Source organism: Sander lucioperca, chromosome 23 (genome assembly GCF_008315115.2).
Source record: "Sander lucioperca isolate FBNREF2018 chromosome 23, SLUC_FBN_1.2, whole genome shotgun sequence".
Classification (NCBI taxonomy): Eukaryota; Metazoa; Chordata; class Actinopteri; order Perciformes; family Percidae; genus Sander; species Sander lucioperca.
In genome coordinates this window covers 1,144,211-1,159,557 of record NC_050195.1, presented here as the reverse complement: position 1 = coordinate 1,159,557, position 15,347 = coordinate 1,144,211, and positions in this window count along the sequence as shown.

The window sequence follows — 15,347 nt, the reverse complement described above, 5'->3', positions numbered from 1 at the left end:
AAAAAAGTCTCTATACAATGATAGTGGTAATATTCTGTATATAGCCTATAGTGCAATGTAGTGTAAGGATAAGGTGTTTTATCGGTTCTCCTAATTACCTACTGTAGCTAAGTAAACTATTAAAAAACCATTGACTAATCTGAAAAATGCACTGAAAAGCTGAAAACAAGGCTTTGGAGACACGTGGTTTTAACAGGACAGCAATAATATAGGCTACTGTAGGGTATATTGTCTTGTATGTGGTGCTCTTAACTGACCATATAGCAAATAAGAGTGGAGCCTCTGACCAATACCTTACATCTTCACATAAAAAAACAATTGCTGGAAACTTCCATAACCAATTTCAGAGGATCTCCAGATTCTTCTCTTTATGAGCTAACTGGTGCACAGTGAGAAGTAAGTGACATCAGTAGACAGATATCATCATCTCTAATATTGACGTGGGAAGTGTTGTAATGCTGGGTAGTGTGGCTTAGTTCCAGTTAAAGGAAAACACTTAGACTAAGCTGGTATGAAATGACTCACTTTTTTTTTTTCAATGGAACACAAAAGTTAAAATACAGTTTCAAAGGTAACAACTGCTTTTACCATAAAAAGTGATCAATATATGCTCTTAAAATGATTTAAAGAATGTCACAGGCACTCAGACTCGGCTGATATAAAGTCGGTATATACTTTTAATAGTTTTGCATCATAGTGACAGTTCAGTTTATTAGTGGTTTGACAAAATAATTAACACAATTTATTAATCAGGAAACCATAAGATACAGTTGAATTTACACACGAGTCATTTTTAGGCCGATTATCATATATACACAGTATCCTAAAAGGTAAAGTTCATCCTTTTGGGACATAGGATGTGCCCTTTCATTTTCTTGCTGAGAGTTAGTTGAGAAGATCAATACCACTCTCATGTCTGTGAAATATAAGGCTACAGCAGCCGTTTAGTATAACTTAGCTTAGCCCAAAGACTGGGAACAGGGGAAACTGCTAGCCACATGGCTCAGTAGCATAATCTGTCCCTCTAAAGCTCACTAATTAATACATTATATATTTTTTGTTTAATCCGTAAAAAAAAAAAAAAAAAAAAGTGTAAAAATGACAATTTTCCGTTTTACAGGAGGTTATGCTCCGGAATATTTCTTGGCAGAGAGGTGCAGACACCACAAAGCTACTGCTCCAAACTATACTGCTTTAAATTTGACTACTGTAAGGCTACCACAAACAAATAAATAATATAGTCCGGGATTTCCTGATAACTTCCTATGGACATTTCCTGGAAGGAACTATGTAAACTGATGTAATTTTGAACTAATTTTAGGGAGAAAAAAAAAGAAAAAGTTCTGTAACAATTAGTTTGAGTTAGTTGGGTTTCTGAGCAGTCAAGCAGAATAACTTGAATGAATACATTTTCTCTATGATTTAAAGGTTTCACATCAGCACAATAATTGAAATTCCACAGTTCTGTAAACTCTGACTGGATCAATCTGCAACCTTTTTCTCCAGAAGCAGCAGCGTCACGCACCCTTCCCCTCTTCTGCTGAACTCGTCTCAGGTATTTACAAGTCTTGCTGCTCGCAGCGAGCACACTGACATGCTCTGCTTTCATTCTCAGCAGGACCTGAACACTGAGGCAAAGTGTTCCGCCAATGTCAATACAGGTGCTTGACTCCGATATTTGGGGAGAGGCCTCCTAAAGCTGTGTACATAGAGCCATGCTAATTGTCTCCTGCTAATAGAGGGCCCTTTTCTCACTAGCCTGTTGAGCCCCATTTAGGGCCTCACCCTCAGAGGTAAAGCAAGCACACCAAGCTAAATGACAGCAGATAGTCCCATTAGTGCTCCTATTGTGCCCAAAGTGTCTCTGATTTTAAATTAAAACATGTTTTCCAAGTTTCCAAGTAATAGATAATGAAAATAACACAAGATACAGAGTGCAAGTGTGTGGATGTACTTGTTTTCAGTCATTTGCTTTGGAGGTAGTAGTTTCACCTGAGTCATACATTAACATGTAAACAAGAGTGAACGGCTTTGTGATAATGAACGTGCTAGATAACGGAGATTATGGCTGGCCATGCAACTTATTTGTGAAGCCAAAGTGAAAACGTGAGAAAAGCTGCAACCCAAAGAGGATGTACTGCTGTGCCCAGGAATATAAATAAATGTTACAAAACATCATTAAGAAATTAGTGTTAACATTTAAGCCCGATTCTGACTGATAAGTGAAAAACATAGTAAAACATTTTTGGTTAAAGGAAACCACTAAAAGTAATGTTTATTTTTTATTTTTTTAGGTTTTCTATGGTTCAAACACACAATTCCTGAGTAAATAGTCAAGATCAAGGTAAATGCTATATCCATTTCATCACATACTGTTACAGCCTAATTACACTGTGAGTAGGGAAGGAGCAATTTTAAGTGTTATTGCAGCCTTCACATTGTTGTTATTGCAACTAGGAAGAGGTGTAGAGGATCAATCTGAGAGGTCACAAGATGATTAAAAGGGAAAAGGGAAGGAAAAGAGAGCGAATGCTTATGCTGTTTCTCTAATGTCTGCACATTTATTGTAAAATACTGGACACTTTTTCTTCTTAAGGTATCTAAAATCATTCAAACTAAAACATCTTTCTAACCACTTTGCTTTTAGGCAGGGCAAGGCAATCAAATACATAAATAGACAAGTTATCAATTATCCTAAATAAACATTTAATAGTGCTATCTGCATAGGGAACCTTTGTTGTTATATCTGATCAGACAGAAGATGTTGTAATAATGATACCGTCTCTGTTTTGTTTGTATGTGTCTAAGGTGTGGAATACAGTAGGTGAGGGTGTGTGACGTAGTAATGCTAGTGTGAGCCAGGGAGCCTGTATGTCCAGACAGACTCCACCCAATTAGCTTTCCCGTCGCCCTGTGACTCTTTAGGACACAACAATGAACCATCCATGGCCCCGAGGAAGAAACCATAGTCACATGTGCAGCAGTAACAGCTATTACTGAGGAATTCTGCTCTCTTTACAAAAAGAATAAATAATATTCACCAACATTAACAATTAGCTCTCTGTTTGACAAGTTCCCGAGAGCCTGGAGACATTCTTCCTCACTCTGCCACTTCTGTGGTTCGCTTCAGCGAAAAGCCTAATTATAGGAGCGTCGGCAAACATCAGATCACTCACACATGTTCAACAGTGTTGTTCTGATGGACGCACATTATGCAATCTAGGTAGCATAAAGACTTGTTGTGAGTTCTTGCCCTGGTATTTGGTCTTTGATGTAGTGTCCATGAAGTTCTCTTGGGATAAACAGGAAATGTCTTGGCGGTGGAACTCATGCTTTTTATGTTGCCCTTTGAAGTCCTCTGTCAAGCCCATCAATTCTCTTTTTGATAAACAAGGAAAAGTTCCAAGAAACAGTGCGACTCATACATGTTTACCCTCTCTTCTAAGAGAAAGAGCTGCATGTGTGTGTGTGTGTGTATGTGTGTGTGTGTGTGTGTGTGTGTGTGTGTGTGTGTGTGTTGGATGGGGGGATGGTAGCCATAGTGCCAAAGCCACTGAATCAGGCCTGAATACATTAAGGCCACTCTCTTTAAAAGTGTGCCAGAGAGTTCATGGTGGAAGACACCCCTCCAAGAGCACAATAATGGGCTTCAATGCTTTCCATCTGCAGAGGGAGAAAGGCCTGTGACTGCACGTGCTGTGTGGAGTAGGCTTAACAATGTATCAATTTATGACCATCAGAGGCATCATAAAAGTGCTCCTATAAGGTGAAGACTGGGGCTGTAGAGTGAAATGCCAAAGCCAACAATAAATAGTCGTGATTAAAAAAAAAAAAAGCATGACAATGTCAGCTGAGATTTAGAAACGCTTGTCCAGAAAAGCCTAGAAATAAACAAAGTATAAATTCACAACATTTGTGTTAATAGAAGTTGAGAAGTGTCCCCTGGAGGAGCGACAGAGCAGATGAGACAGTCTGATGTTGTTGTGGTGGTCAGACCGGGGCAGACGGACACAACGGGGCTCAGGGGGAGCTGATTGATGGCTCCAGCTGTCCCAGAGGAGAGGAACACAGGCAGACAGCTGGTCACCTGTAGCCCTAGACATGACTGTGATAGAGGCGCATGGCATTGTGTTTCACTGCAGAGGGCAACCAGTGCAATGCAGAGTTCAGGCCACTGTTCATCACAGCCAAGAAAACAAGCGGCGGAGCTACAGGGGACAATACTTACGAGGAATACAAGAGCACTTCAGGAAACAGATTTAGCCAAGGAAAGCGTGCATGAGGCTAATTTATTGGATTTTGAGCAGAAAGAGCAATTCAACACTTGTTCAACACCTGAACACCTCATCATCTTCTAATGACAATGCAGCCCTCTAAATCACCCAGTTCTTGTTTACATGATTTCATAGAGAATAACTGTGTGTTGACACAAGTTACATGAGAGAAAAAAAGAGATGAGCTCACGCAGGCACAGGGATTAATCCAGAAGCAAGAGGGAAAGAAAAGAAAAACACCCTCCCCCTCTGCAGCTGGCCACCCAATCAGCACGCAGAGGAGCTGGTTTACTTGGAAACCAAAGAATCTGTGTGCAGTGATATGACATCATCAGCTTCCCATTAAAGGAGAGGTCACTTTTTCTTTTCATCTTTTTTTCCTCCACCTTTAAGGATGAGGGAGGAAATACGGTATGATGTTTTCCAAAAACGTCTGAGGAACAAAGACCTATTCAAGCATATACCTATCTTTATTTTTTTCCTTATATAGATGAAACATAAAAGGATTGTCTGAACATGGATACTTTATAAGTGATATTCATGAGTTGTTCAGCGCTGAGACAGGCACTATTCATAAATTCAACAACTTGCCTCTGCTGTTTTCCTTTGTCGCCGCAACACTGAGACAAGAAATGTTCAGTTTTCAATGCTTCCATTCATTCACTAACAAACAAGCACTATGTTTGGGTTGCCTTCCCTGCATACAGTATGGGTTTGCTCTTACTGGTTCTCTGTGTTATGTGTCTTTAGCTTTAGTGGACGAAAAGTTGCCAGTTTGTGTTTTGTTCACTTGGCAACGTCACAGGGCTGTCTGACTAATGCATTCTGGATTGTCTCTCCCAGGACGTTTGTTCAATGTTTTATTCATCGGTGTGGGGTGCTATACTCCCCCCTGACATAATATTATTGATTGCTTAATAGAATATCTAACAAAAAAAAATTATGATTAGATTTTCAAAAAGTAGGGCTGCAAGTAACAGTTTCAATTAATGAATAAATAGTCTGAGAAATGCCTCTGAAGCCACACCAACAGTCTAAAACCCAATGAGATTCAACTATCTACCACAAACAACAAAGAAAATTCATGCTGAAACCATCATTTGATTAACTGATCAGTCGATCCACAGAAAATTAATCTGTAACTACTATTTAGATAATTGAATAGTCATTACATGTTTTAATGACAAAAAATGTATTTCCAATGATATTAAACATAATATCTTTGAGCAAAACAAGACATTTGAATATGTCAATTTTCTGACATTTAATGGACCAAATGATTGATTGATTGATTAATCAATAATGAAAGTAAAAGTTAGTTGAAGCCCAAAAAATGCAGCAAATTCTCAAAACTGAGAACCTGGAATTAGGTAATGTTTATGTTTTTTTGCTTGAAAAAGGATTGTAGACATAACATCACACAACAAAGATTCATTTTCAATTGATTGACTGATCAAATTAATCAACCTATTGTTTCAGCTCTAAAAGAATAAATACACCTTTCTTAACATTAATAACATTAACATTGACATTAACACTGAAAAAACTACATATTTTTGGACCTGAGGTATATTTAGTGCATCCAGGTAATCATCTGGTTTCCAAACCCTGACATGAGACAGATGGCACTGGCACCTAGAATATTAATAGACTGAATCTATTATTGCAGGGTTTTGCACTGAGAAGCGACCAGGTAAGAGATCAACCAAACAGCATCTGTCACTGCGCATAAATGATGTTCACAGGAAGCCGTTATACATAACAGAAAGTGAAAAAAGAGGTGTGTAAATCTGGCACTGAAAGGGTTAATGATGAGTGACACAGGAAGGGGTCCCCTGCTCGGAGCATACCAATCACATCACTCACCAAAACTCCAGTTATGGCTGCACTAGACCTCACTTCCACGCCGGACCCTGCAATTGGCCTTCATCTCAGCCACTTCATCACAAAGACGCTGTGATCATTGTAGCCCTCTAAGCTACCATCACACTCTCCTCAATTGCTGTGAAACTACTGGCAGTGCTCAGTGCAGCAGTGTTGTTGGGACACATGTCTTCCAGAATTTACTGCTCCTGATGGCTCCCTGCATTGCCCAGAAATCAATATATGGCAACCTGTGCTTTATGGCTACATAACGGTTCTAAAAGATGTAGTGCACACAGAGATATTAGCTTGATTGAGTGCCAGACAACAAAAGCGAAACCCCTCATCTGCTTATTTTCCTTTTACTGCAGCACTTCCTCATTGAAATGTTTAAATGCAGCACACATGCTTTCAAAGAAAAGACAGAGGCCTCAGGAAGCATTCGGCTGCAAGTGTCTTCTCTGATACTGACACAGATCTGATAACAGGCAGATCATGCAAATGGTATGATTTACACATATAGCAGCCAAGATTGGTGCAAAACCTTATAAATTGTAAAACTGCTGGCCTAAAGTTTTTGCTATAGTCACCGCACTGTTAAACAAACTGGTTATTAGAAAATCTGACCAGTAATAACTTACTCTTATACCTTCACTATGTAACTTATAACTGACATCCTTTACAGAAAACAAATTGGCTTTGACCGAAAATTGCAAAGCATGTTTCTCTGCAACACAAAGTGAGAATCGGCCTGAATGTGATGGAAGTCCCTCGCCGAGTCACACTCTCACTGACATAAGGAGAAGGAAACCACACACGGTCATGTTTACCGTCACAAACTGTGCACTTCCTTCTTTTTTTTTTTTTCTCATTGTCTGTGTACCAATTTCACAGTGTACAGTATATCACAACGTGACGCTGCTGGGGAAAAAAAAGTGAGCCGGCTTGCTGGAATTTCCAGCAATAGCAGAAAACTGATCATGTTTTCTTGATAATATTTGTGAGTGAAGTAGCAACAGCTCACTTACTGTCTTACTTACTAAGACAAGTAACAATTTAATATCCATAACTCAGCAAACAAAGCTGAGTTACTCATCAGTTTTCAATGATTCTGTCCATGTGTGGTTTTCTTAAAACTATTTGTACAGCTAGCTGAACATACAATAAGTTGTTCTAAAAATGTATAAATGCACAAAAATACAGCAACAAAATATGTTCACTTCCTGGGCTGTAAGCTAACACATCCGTGTACACTTTCGAAAAATAGTTTGATATTTTGGGAAATATGTTTATTCACTATCTTGACAAGAGTAACATGAGAAGATTGACACCATTCTCATATCTATACAATAAATCATTGCTGTCTGGCAGAAACTTCGTATCTCCATATTTTGGCATTTTCATTTTTTTTTTTCATAAATCAATGCTATTGGTCACCCTTTAAGTCTGTCTGTGGGTTTTACAAATATTTAAACAGCGACAAGTCAATTTCATCTGACTTCCTCTTAAGTCAATAGCTAGTTTTCAAATTTGCCTTTTTTCATTTCCTGAAAAGAGACGGACATACACAGTTTTTGCCTGACAGCGTTGAATTATGAAGCTACAGCAGACAGATGGTTATCTTAGCTTAGCATAAAGACTAAGGTACGTCATACTGTATATTATTTGTGTAATCCATACACAAACCAAACAGTCGACTGAAATTAGACTCCAGAAAGTCACTGCTCCGGGACAAAAAGTAGTCCCGCACATACCGCTAATAAAACCACCACTTGCCGTTTTTACATTTCGGCTTCTGTACGGATTAAACAAAAATGTGTTGATTAATACGTTTTAGAGGTACTGGTAGACAGATTTAGTTAGTTACTTTATGCTTAGTTGAACTAAAAGGCTGCTGGGTGGCTTCATATTTATCTAACTGCTGTCAAGAGAGGGAACAAAACAATTAACAGCAACAAAGTCTTCTCACTTTCCTATTAGGCTGTAAGTTAACACACATTCTAACCTTTTTACACAGCTATCAAACAACTCCTAGGCTGCAGAGGAAGACAGGTCATTGTGGGCCATATCAATAATATATAAATATATTATTTAACTTCTGGTTATGTAATCCAGTTAGTTGTGTTTATGTCTGACTCAAGTTTGCACCCACTCCATTAAAACGGCTTTGTACTGTAGTTAGTTAACTCAATCTCTGCTCTGCAGTAGTTGGTTGTCGTCAAACAAAATCACCCTGTAACGTCTAATGAGTGGCATTTTTTCACTTGGGGGGATGGAGGACATTACGGCGCTGGTAATGGGGGAACGGCAGGGGAGGAGCAGGTGGGGGTGCTGGGGGACGTGCAGTCGCTGAGGCTCGGAGAATCTGCATCACAGCATGCTGCTGTTACCACGGCTACAGTGACATGCGGGCCAAGTGCAGGTGCCAGGCCGACAACAGTGAGGCCCAATTAGAGACCCTGGGAGAGGGAAGATAATGAAATCCAGCCCCGGACTGACGTGGGTTAACTAAATAAGTTCACAGTCATTTAGCGTTAACAAAAAAGACGACCTGGAGGATGTCAGGGCAGGAAAAGTGGTCACAGTCCCCTGGACAGTCGTTCAGATTTATTGACTGACAGACTGAGAAGTCTATTGGACTTGGTACTGTGCTATATAAGAATTTTAAATTAATTTCATCACTTGTATGTCCTTCATTTGCTTGCTTTACCACACCTTCCCTTCCTCTCACTAACTGCCACTCCCCCCCTTCTCTCTTTCTTTCTCTATCATGTGGGTGGTGATGGCACAGTGGCTATGACACATTCCTTTGGTGTGGGAGATCTGGGTTCAATTCCCACTGCATCAACATCAACCAATGTGTCCCTGAGCAAGACACTTAACCCATAGTTGCTCCAGAGGCATGCGGCTTTTGACATATATAGCAATTGTAAGTCGCTTTGGATAAAAGTGTCAGCTAAATGAAATGTAATGTCTATCAATCCACTTCAGCTTTTTCTCAGTCTGCATCTCACTTAGTCTGAAACACACACGCTTACCCCAATACACACACACACACACACACACACACACACACACACACACACACACACACACACACACACACACACACACACACACACACACACACACACACACACACACACACACACACACACACACACACACACACACACACACCACAATACAGCTTCAACCTCCGGGCTAGCCGGTCCAGAATGGCCGCAGAATGTGAGAAAGGGACAAGTAGCAGTGTTTACCGAGCACTACTGTCCACACATCCGTTCCCACAATGGTCCCATTGAGGGTGGGCCCAGGTTAAAGCCTATTTAAAAGGCTTGTTTAACACTGAGAAGAGGGGCCACATACCCGAACTGCAGGGAAGAGGAGGTGGGGGAGGGAGAGGGATTCACAGCGGGCTCCTCACCCTCCACCACAGCTTTTGCTTCAAAGCAAAGCTTGTGTTGTGCTGACAATTCACTTTGTCTTTTTCTCTCACTGCACTTCTGCTTTTTTCCTTTTTCCTGAGTATATATATATATATATATAGGAAAAAGGAAAAAATAAATTATATATATATATATATATATATATATATATATATCTTGTCTGTGTGCTAGTGCATGTGGATGTGCCAAGTTGAACAGAGGACAGGGGCCAATGGAAAGGGAGAGGACAGAGAAAAAGGGTGGGAGTAGTTGTAAAAGTAGATAGTTTTGGGAGGGAAAAGCAGGATGGATGGGCAGAAGGGAGGAAAGAGAGAGTAAAGGACAGCAAGGGAATATTTTCCCCTCCACCCTCCCTTCTTCCCGCCTTTCTCTTCTCCTTATGTGAAGGACAAGCCTGGCGGGGCTGCGGTCTGGCCCAGTGATTGTGTACGGCGCCTTGCGGTGCCTCACGCAGGAACCCCATTAATCACTGGAGCAGGTCTCTCACTGCTGGACACAAAGACCCCACACGCCGACTCCACTGCATACACTTGCAAACACACAAACACTATGAATGCTTGCAGATCTGCTCATGCATGTGAGAAAAAGAGAGGTAAGTAGATTCCTAAGCGTTTTCACAGAAGTGCACACAATTATTTCTAAAATGTTTTGGCAGCGCTCAGCAGAGAGAACTGAGAAAGGAATGCCAAATAGTTTGGAGTCACACCAAGAGAGCAGTCTTGAATCGGTTTAGCATTTAGTCATGGGGTGAATTTGTTCCTACAACACAGCACAGTCCTGATATTTAAAACATTGGAGTGCTGTGATTCCAAAAAGGCTTAATTCATGTTCTTCCTTATGGTGCAATAAAAACAGTATCTGATCTAATTAAGCAAGCGAGCAAATAGCTAAAGATGACTCGGGTGTCCTGAGAAATTAGATATCAGTGCAAATACGTGCAGGAGATACACATATTATCCCACAAGTCAAGCGGGCAATGTTTTCCAAATCATTTGGTGGAGAAATCCCTGAAGCAATTCTATTTCCATCGGCTGCCTTGAGCGTGAGTCCATGTGTGCACAGTCCGTCTATAGTAGGAGCCGAAGAAAAGACACCACTGAGGTCATCCCCTATATTAGGACTACAGGCTCCTCTTACCCCCAACATGCACTGCAAAAGTAATATCGACCTTAACAAGTCATTCACTACCACACACAGTTATAAAATGAAAAAAAACATGGAAATTGTGTCACTGGGTTAGGTGATTACACTTGAAATAATATGTTAGTTATTTACTAAACATTATACTAAACCCAGGAAAAATATCATTCAACTAAAAGTTGATTTTCACTGGAGATACATGTAAATATTTGTACTTGTTTTAATGAAAAATAAGCATATTTTTTGCAATAACTCCATGCATGTTTGAACCTGCTTGCTCTGATAAAACAAATCACACTCTTATCAACAAGTTGATTTTCCAACATGTTGTTTGTTGTCTAAACAGCTACAGAGACAGTCTTTTTCAGCCTAAGATGTGTAGCAGTATGCTGCTTGCGTATTCAAATCTGTGAATATGCGAACATAAAAAGTAAAACAGTAAACAGGATATTGGATTGATTGATAGCACAATCTGCAGGTGAAGGAGGGGGAGGAATGTGGAGTTGTCTGGCATACGAAGAGACAATCATCGTTGTGGGTATGTGTGTATTTGCGCGCGTGTGTGTGTGTGTGTGTGTGTGTGTGTGTGTGTGTGTGTGTGTGTGTGTGTCCTCCTCCTCTCTACCTCTCAGACATTCCCCTCTCATACCTAATCCCAGCCCAGCCACTATAATTTACTGCCCCATTGGTAACTAGCCATCGACAGGGAGGAGATGAGGAGGAGAGGGGGAGAGGCAGGAGCTAGAGGCAGACTGAGGGTCAATGGCTATATCGAGCACATAAACCCCCATGTAATGAGCAATATTTGTGTACCGGGAGGAAGGTCGTCGAGGTGAAATGGAGAGGGAGTTGCACGTCACATGCAGACACAGGACTCCATTAGTCAAGGGCTAAAGAGCTCATGTATGATGGGTTTTTGTATTTGCAAGCAAATAAACTGAAACGGAAAAGATGACAGCCGCAAAAAGCTTTCTTACTTTTTATTATGTATCATTTCTTGTGTAATTTTTTTTTATTGTTTTCTGTCTGAAGCCAAATGTGCTGCTTGCTTATAAAAGAGATTTCTGATCTGAATGAGACTAATCGAGATAAGCAAAGATGAAAACTGATGACAAAAGCCATACGCTAAAAGGGCCATTTGTTTCCATTTGAACGCAGGCGTTAACTGTCATGTGTGGCAGAGTGAGTCATTATCCTAATTATGTGTTATTGCATAATCAATGTGGCTATCGTGATAAAGCAGATTAGTTTCTTGTTTCTATAATCCTGTGTGTGGCACGGTAGAAATGCAAGTTAAGGCCGAAACTTTGTGTCCATCAATTCTGTAAATAGCTCTAATGTTACCAGATCAAAAACACACAACAAAGTGAATCCAATCAGTGCTGAGCAGCTGACCTCAGCCTGTGTAAACACATTTTATGATTTTAGAAGGACTGTTTGTTTTTTTTGGTTCATGGAAAAGCTGAGCCTTTGTGGAGAGATTAAGGCAGCAGATCACTGGGGTGTTTATCAGATTTGATGCGCATTGTGGCTACTTTAATCATCTCGGTCTTAACATGACATCACACTATACCCGCATACTCTATATATGTATCCAGAGCCTGCAGGCCTGTTCCACCCCACACTCATCCCTGGCGGTGAATGCCCCGCTGGGATTGGTCCAACATAAGCCCCTTTCTAACTGATGGGGCTCACGGACATGGAGTGACAGCATGTGTTTCATGATGATTAAACGCTGAGTGAGGAGCCCATCAGTGACCAGGCATCACACCTCCAGCTGCTGTTAATCATCTAAACAATACACTTTCTCCGTCTTACACGCAATGGATCCATATGAACGGGCCATCAGCTATGAATCTATCAGCAGCATTATCAGCACTTGTTCTGGTAACGACTATGATACCGCCGATGACAAGTGTTTGTTTGGTGAGAATAGGTGTGATGGCAGAGCTAACTGATGTACATCAAGGTGCTAATGGCGCCATGATACTCTAATTAATTAAACTAGTAAAAGTAAAGGGTTTCTATTTATTTATAGCTTCCTGGAGTTAATTCTCCAACAGATCAGGTCGGTGTTTGCAGGTGTGATTAGACAACATGTTGATGGAATCTGACATCTAAGCGCTGTTAAACCCTTACGAGCAAATATGTGTCCTTTTCCTGACATAAGCAAAAGGGCAGGGTCTAGAAGTTGCAGCATGGCAGTTGTAGGGAATTTAATAAAGCCCTTTAAGAGGACACAAACATGAAATATGCAGCCTGTAAATCTTTTATAATCTAATTACGAGCAATTTGGAAATCCTTTTCAAAGCATTTATACGTGTACTCTTAATTTAGAGTGTTGTTATAACCGCACTCAGCTGAACACTCTCAGTTTGCATAATTTATTAAAATCCAGCTAGAAGAGGTACAATTGGTTTACAAGGAAGAGTTCTGTGTTGTTTCTAGAAGACTCATGACCCACATCCAGTCCATAAAATTCAACAACAGTGGCTTTTTAGATAAGAGGAGGCATTATAGAATAACATGTTTCCTTTCTGTCTGATTAATGCATCAGTGACAGATGCTGAGGGGATTAGGTCTAGATTAGTATCCTTTCCACCGATTCTGTTTTCCTCTGTTTGCCACATTGCCTTTCCCGTGGTCCTTTTTAAGAAACAAACAGGATCAGCTTTCCCTGCTTTTCTTTTTTTTTTACTCAGCAGTTGTTGTTTTTATGTTGTTTTTGTCAAATACGTCTTGTAGACCAGATTATTTTTTCCACTTTCACAAATTGACTGCTGGGCCTCATTTCATATAATGCCAAACTGCTCAGCCAGGTACTGTTACACAAAAGACTTTCCTGCGTGGTTTGATCGGTTTCACTTCACTGCTCTGGCACTCTGTGTACTCTTGTTTTCAAGCATGACTCATCATTTCACCTTTATTAACCTGACTCATCAGTCTTGGAGACCATATCTCGGCAGGATACAGGAAGTTTTATTTTTTCCAGATAAAGCTGGCAATGGGATGGACCGCTTCTGGGGGGATTCTGGCGCCTGTTTAGCCACCCAGAGATAAACCTATCAGCGGCACGGCCTGTTCTCCATTGTTGAGAAGAACACCCAGACCCTAATGAAGTGCATGTAAGCAGCATAAAGGGACCAGGGTGTGTCTCTTCCTCTCTAAACTAACGCCGGTTTTCTCAGTTTTCACGAAACTGCATTCACAAGCAGATGTCTGCTGGCGCGGCCTTCCAGATAATGACAAAGGATTAAATCGCCTGATTCCCACATCACCAACCCACTGTGTTTGTCTTCCCTCTTTAGCCACAATTTATGGGCTCTGTAGAGCCGAGATAGATCGAGTTTAAGCCTCAGAGGAGTAAAGAGGGGCGCTAATCGTTGAGGAATAATTCCAATTCAGGGCAGTGATTTGGGATTAATAAAAATGCAAATTTACACAGATGTGATGGAATGATTTCTTGTGTTGATGACATGTTGTGTCAACAACATGTTCAGCTGATATATAAGTGGTTTCATCACTGATTATCACAGCACCATATTTTGTGTAAAGAAAACAGGCAAAAAACTTTTATTGGAATTGTTTGACAACTTGGGAAATATGCTTATATTTGCTTTCTTGCAGAGTTAGATGAGAAGATTGATACCACTGTCCAAGGGGAAACAGCTAGCCAATTTCTCTTCTCTTATTTTGAAATTTTCCAGCAACATGCAACTATTTCTACCTAAATACACCAAATGTGTTTGCAAATGAGAAATATGAAACTCGTGGTATAAAGTTTGCTTAACTCAAATACAAAAACCTAAATTTATGCCATGTGTGTATTTTCACACCTGAGTTGGGCTGTGTTTTGGCCGGGGTTCAGTGGTTGTAGGCTCTCACTGAGATCACAAAAGCAACATGATATTTTGGCTGTAATCATTTGTCAGTCAAATGAAGAATGGGTAAGCACTACTTTGATATTCTGTGCAGAGGAATCTCCCCTTTAAATAAACCATTGTCAGATAAAAAAAAACAACTTGTGAATTACCTCACTATAAGGCTGCACACATCTCATCTCTGTTTGCATTGAAAAGGGCATTTTGGGTTCACTGGTTCCACTGGGTCGTATTAGGGAGCAAACCTCCCTGCAAACTAAAATGAACTGACTAATTAGAGTTGATAATAATGATGCTAAAACTAGTCAGGTTAAAAATAAATGAGCTATCTTTCAAAAACAAACATGAAAGAGACTAAAATAAACAGAACAAAACATGCCACACATGATAACCTGCCATTTGCAATCAAAACATAGATTTTTGGGTTTTATTTCTAAAGTACCGAGGCAATTTTGGATACACACTGCTTATTTCTAGTGGATGATTTATATACCAAACCTGGCAGACTATCATTTGTGTGTGTTTTAATGCAGAGTCCTACTGACTCCTGCAGTTTTGCGGATCACCCGAAATAACACTGTGTGTTTGTCATTTAGGGATATTGTAGCTGGCTGGCAAGGAAGAGCAGAGCGGCAAAGCAACAATTAGAGAACTGTTCTCTCCGGCTCGCGAACAGGAGACGAGAGGAGGTCATTGTTTTCATTTGGTCAGGTTTGGCCGCGGTGTAATAATCAGCTGGC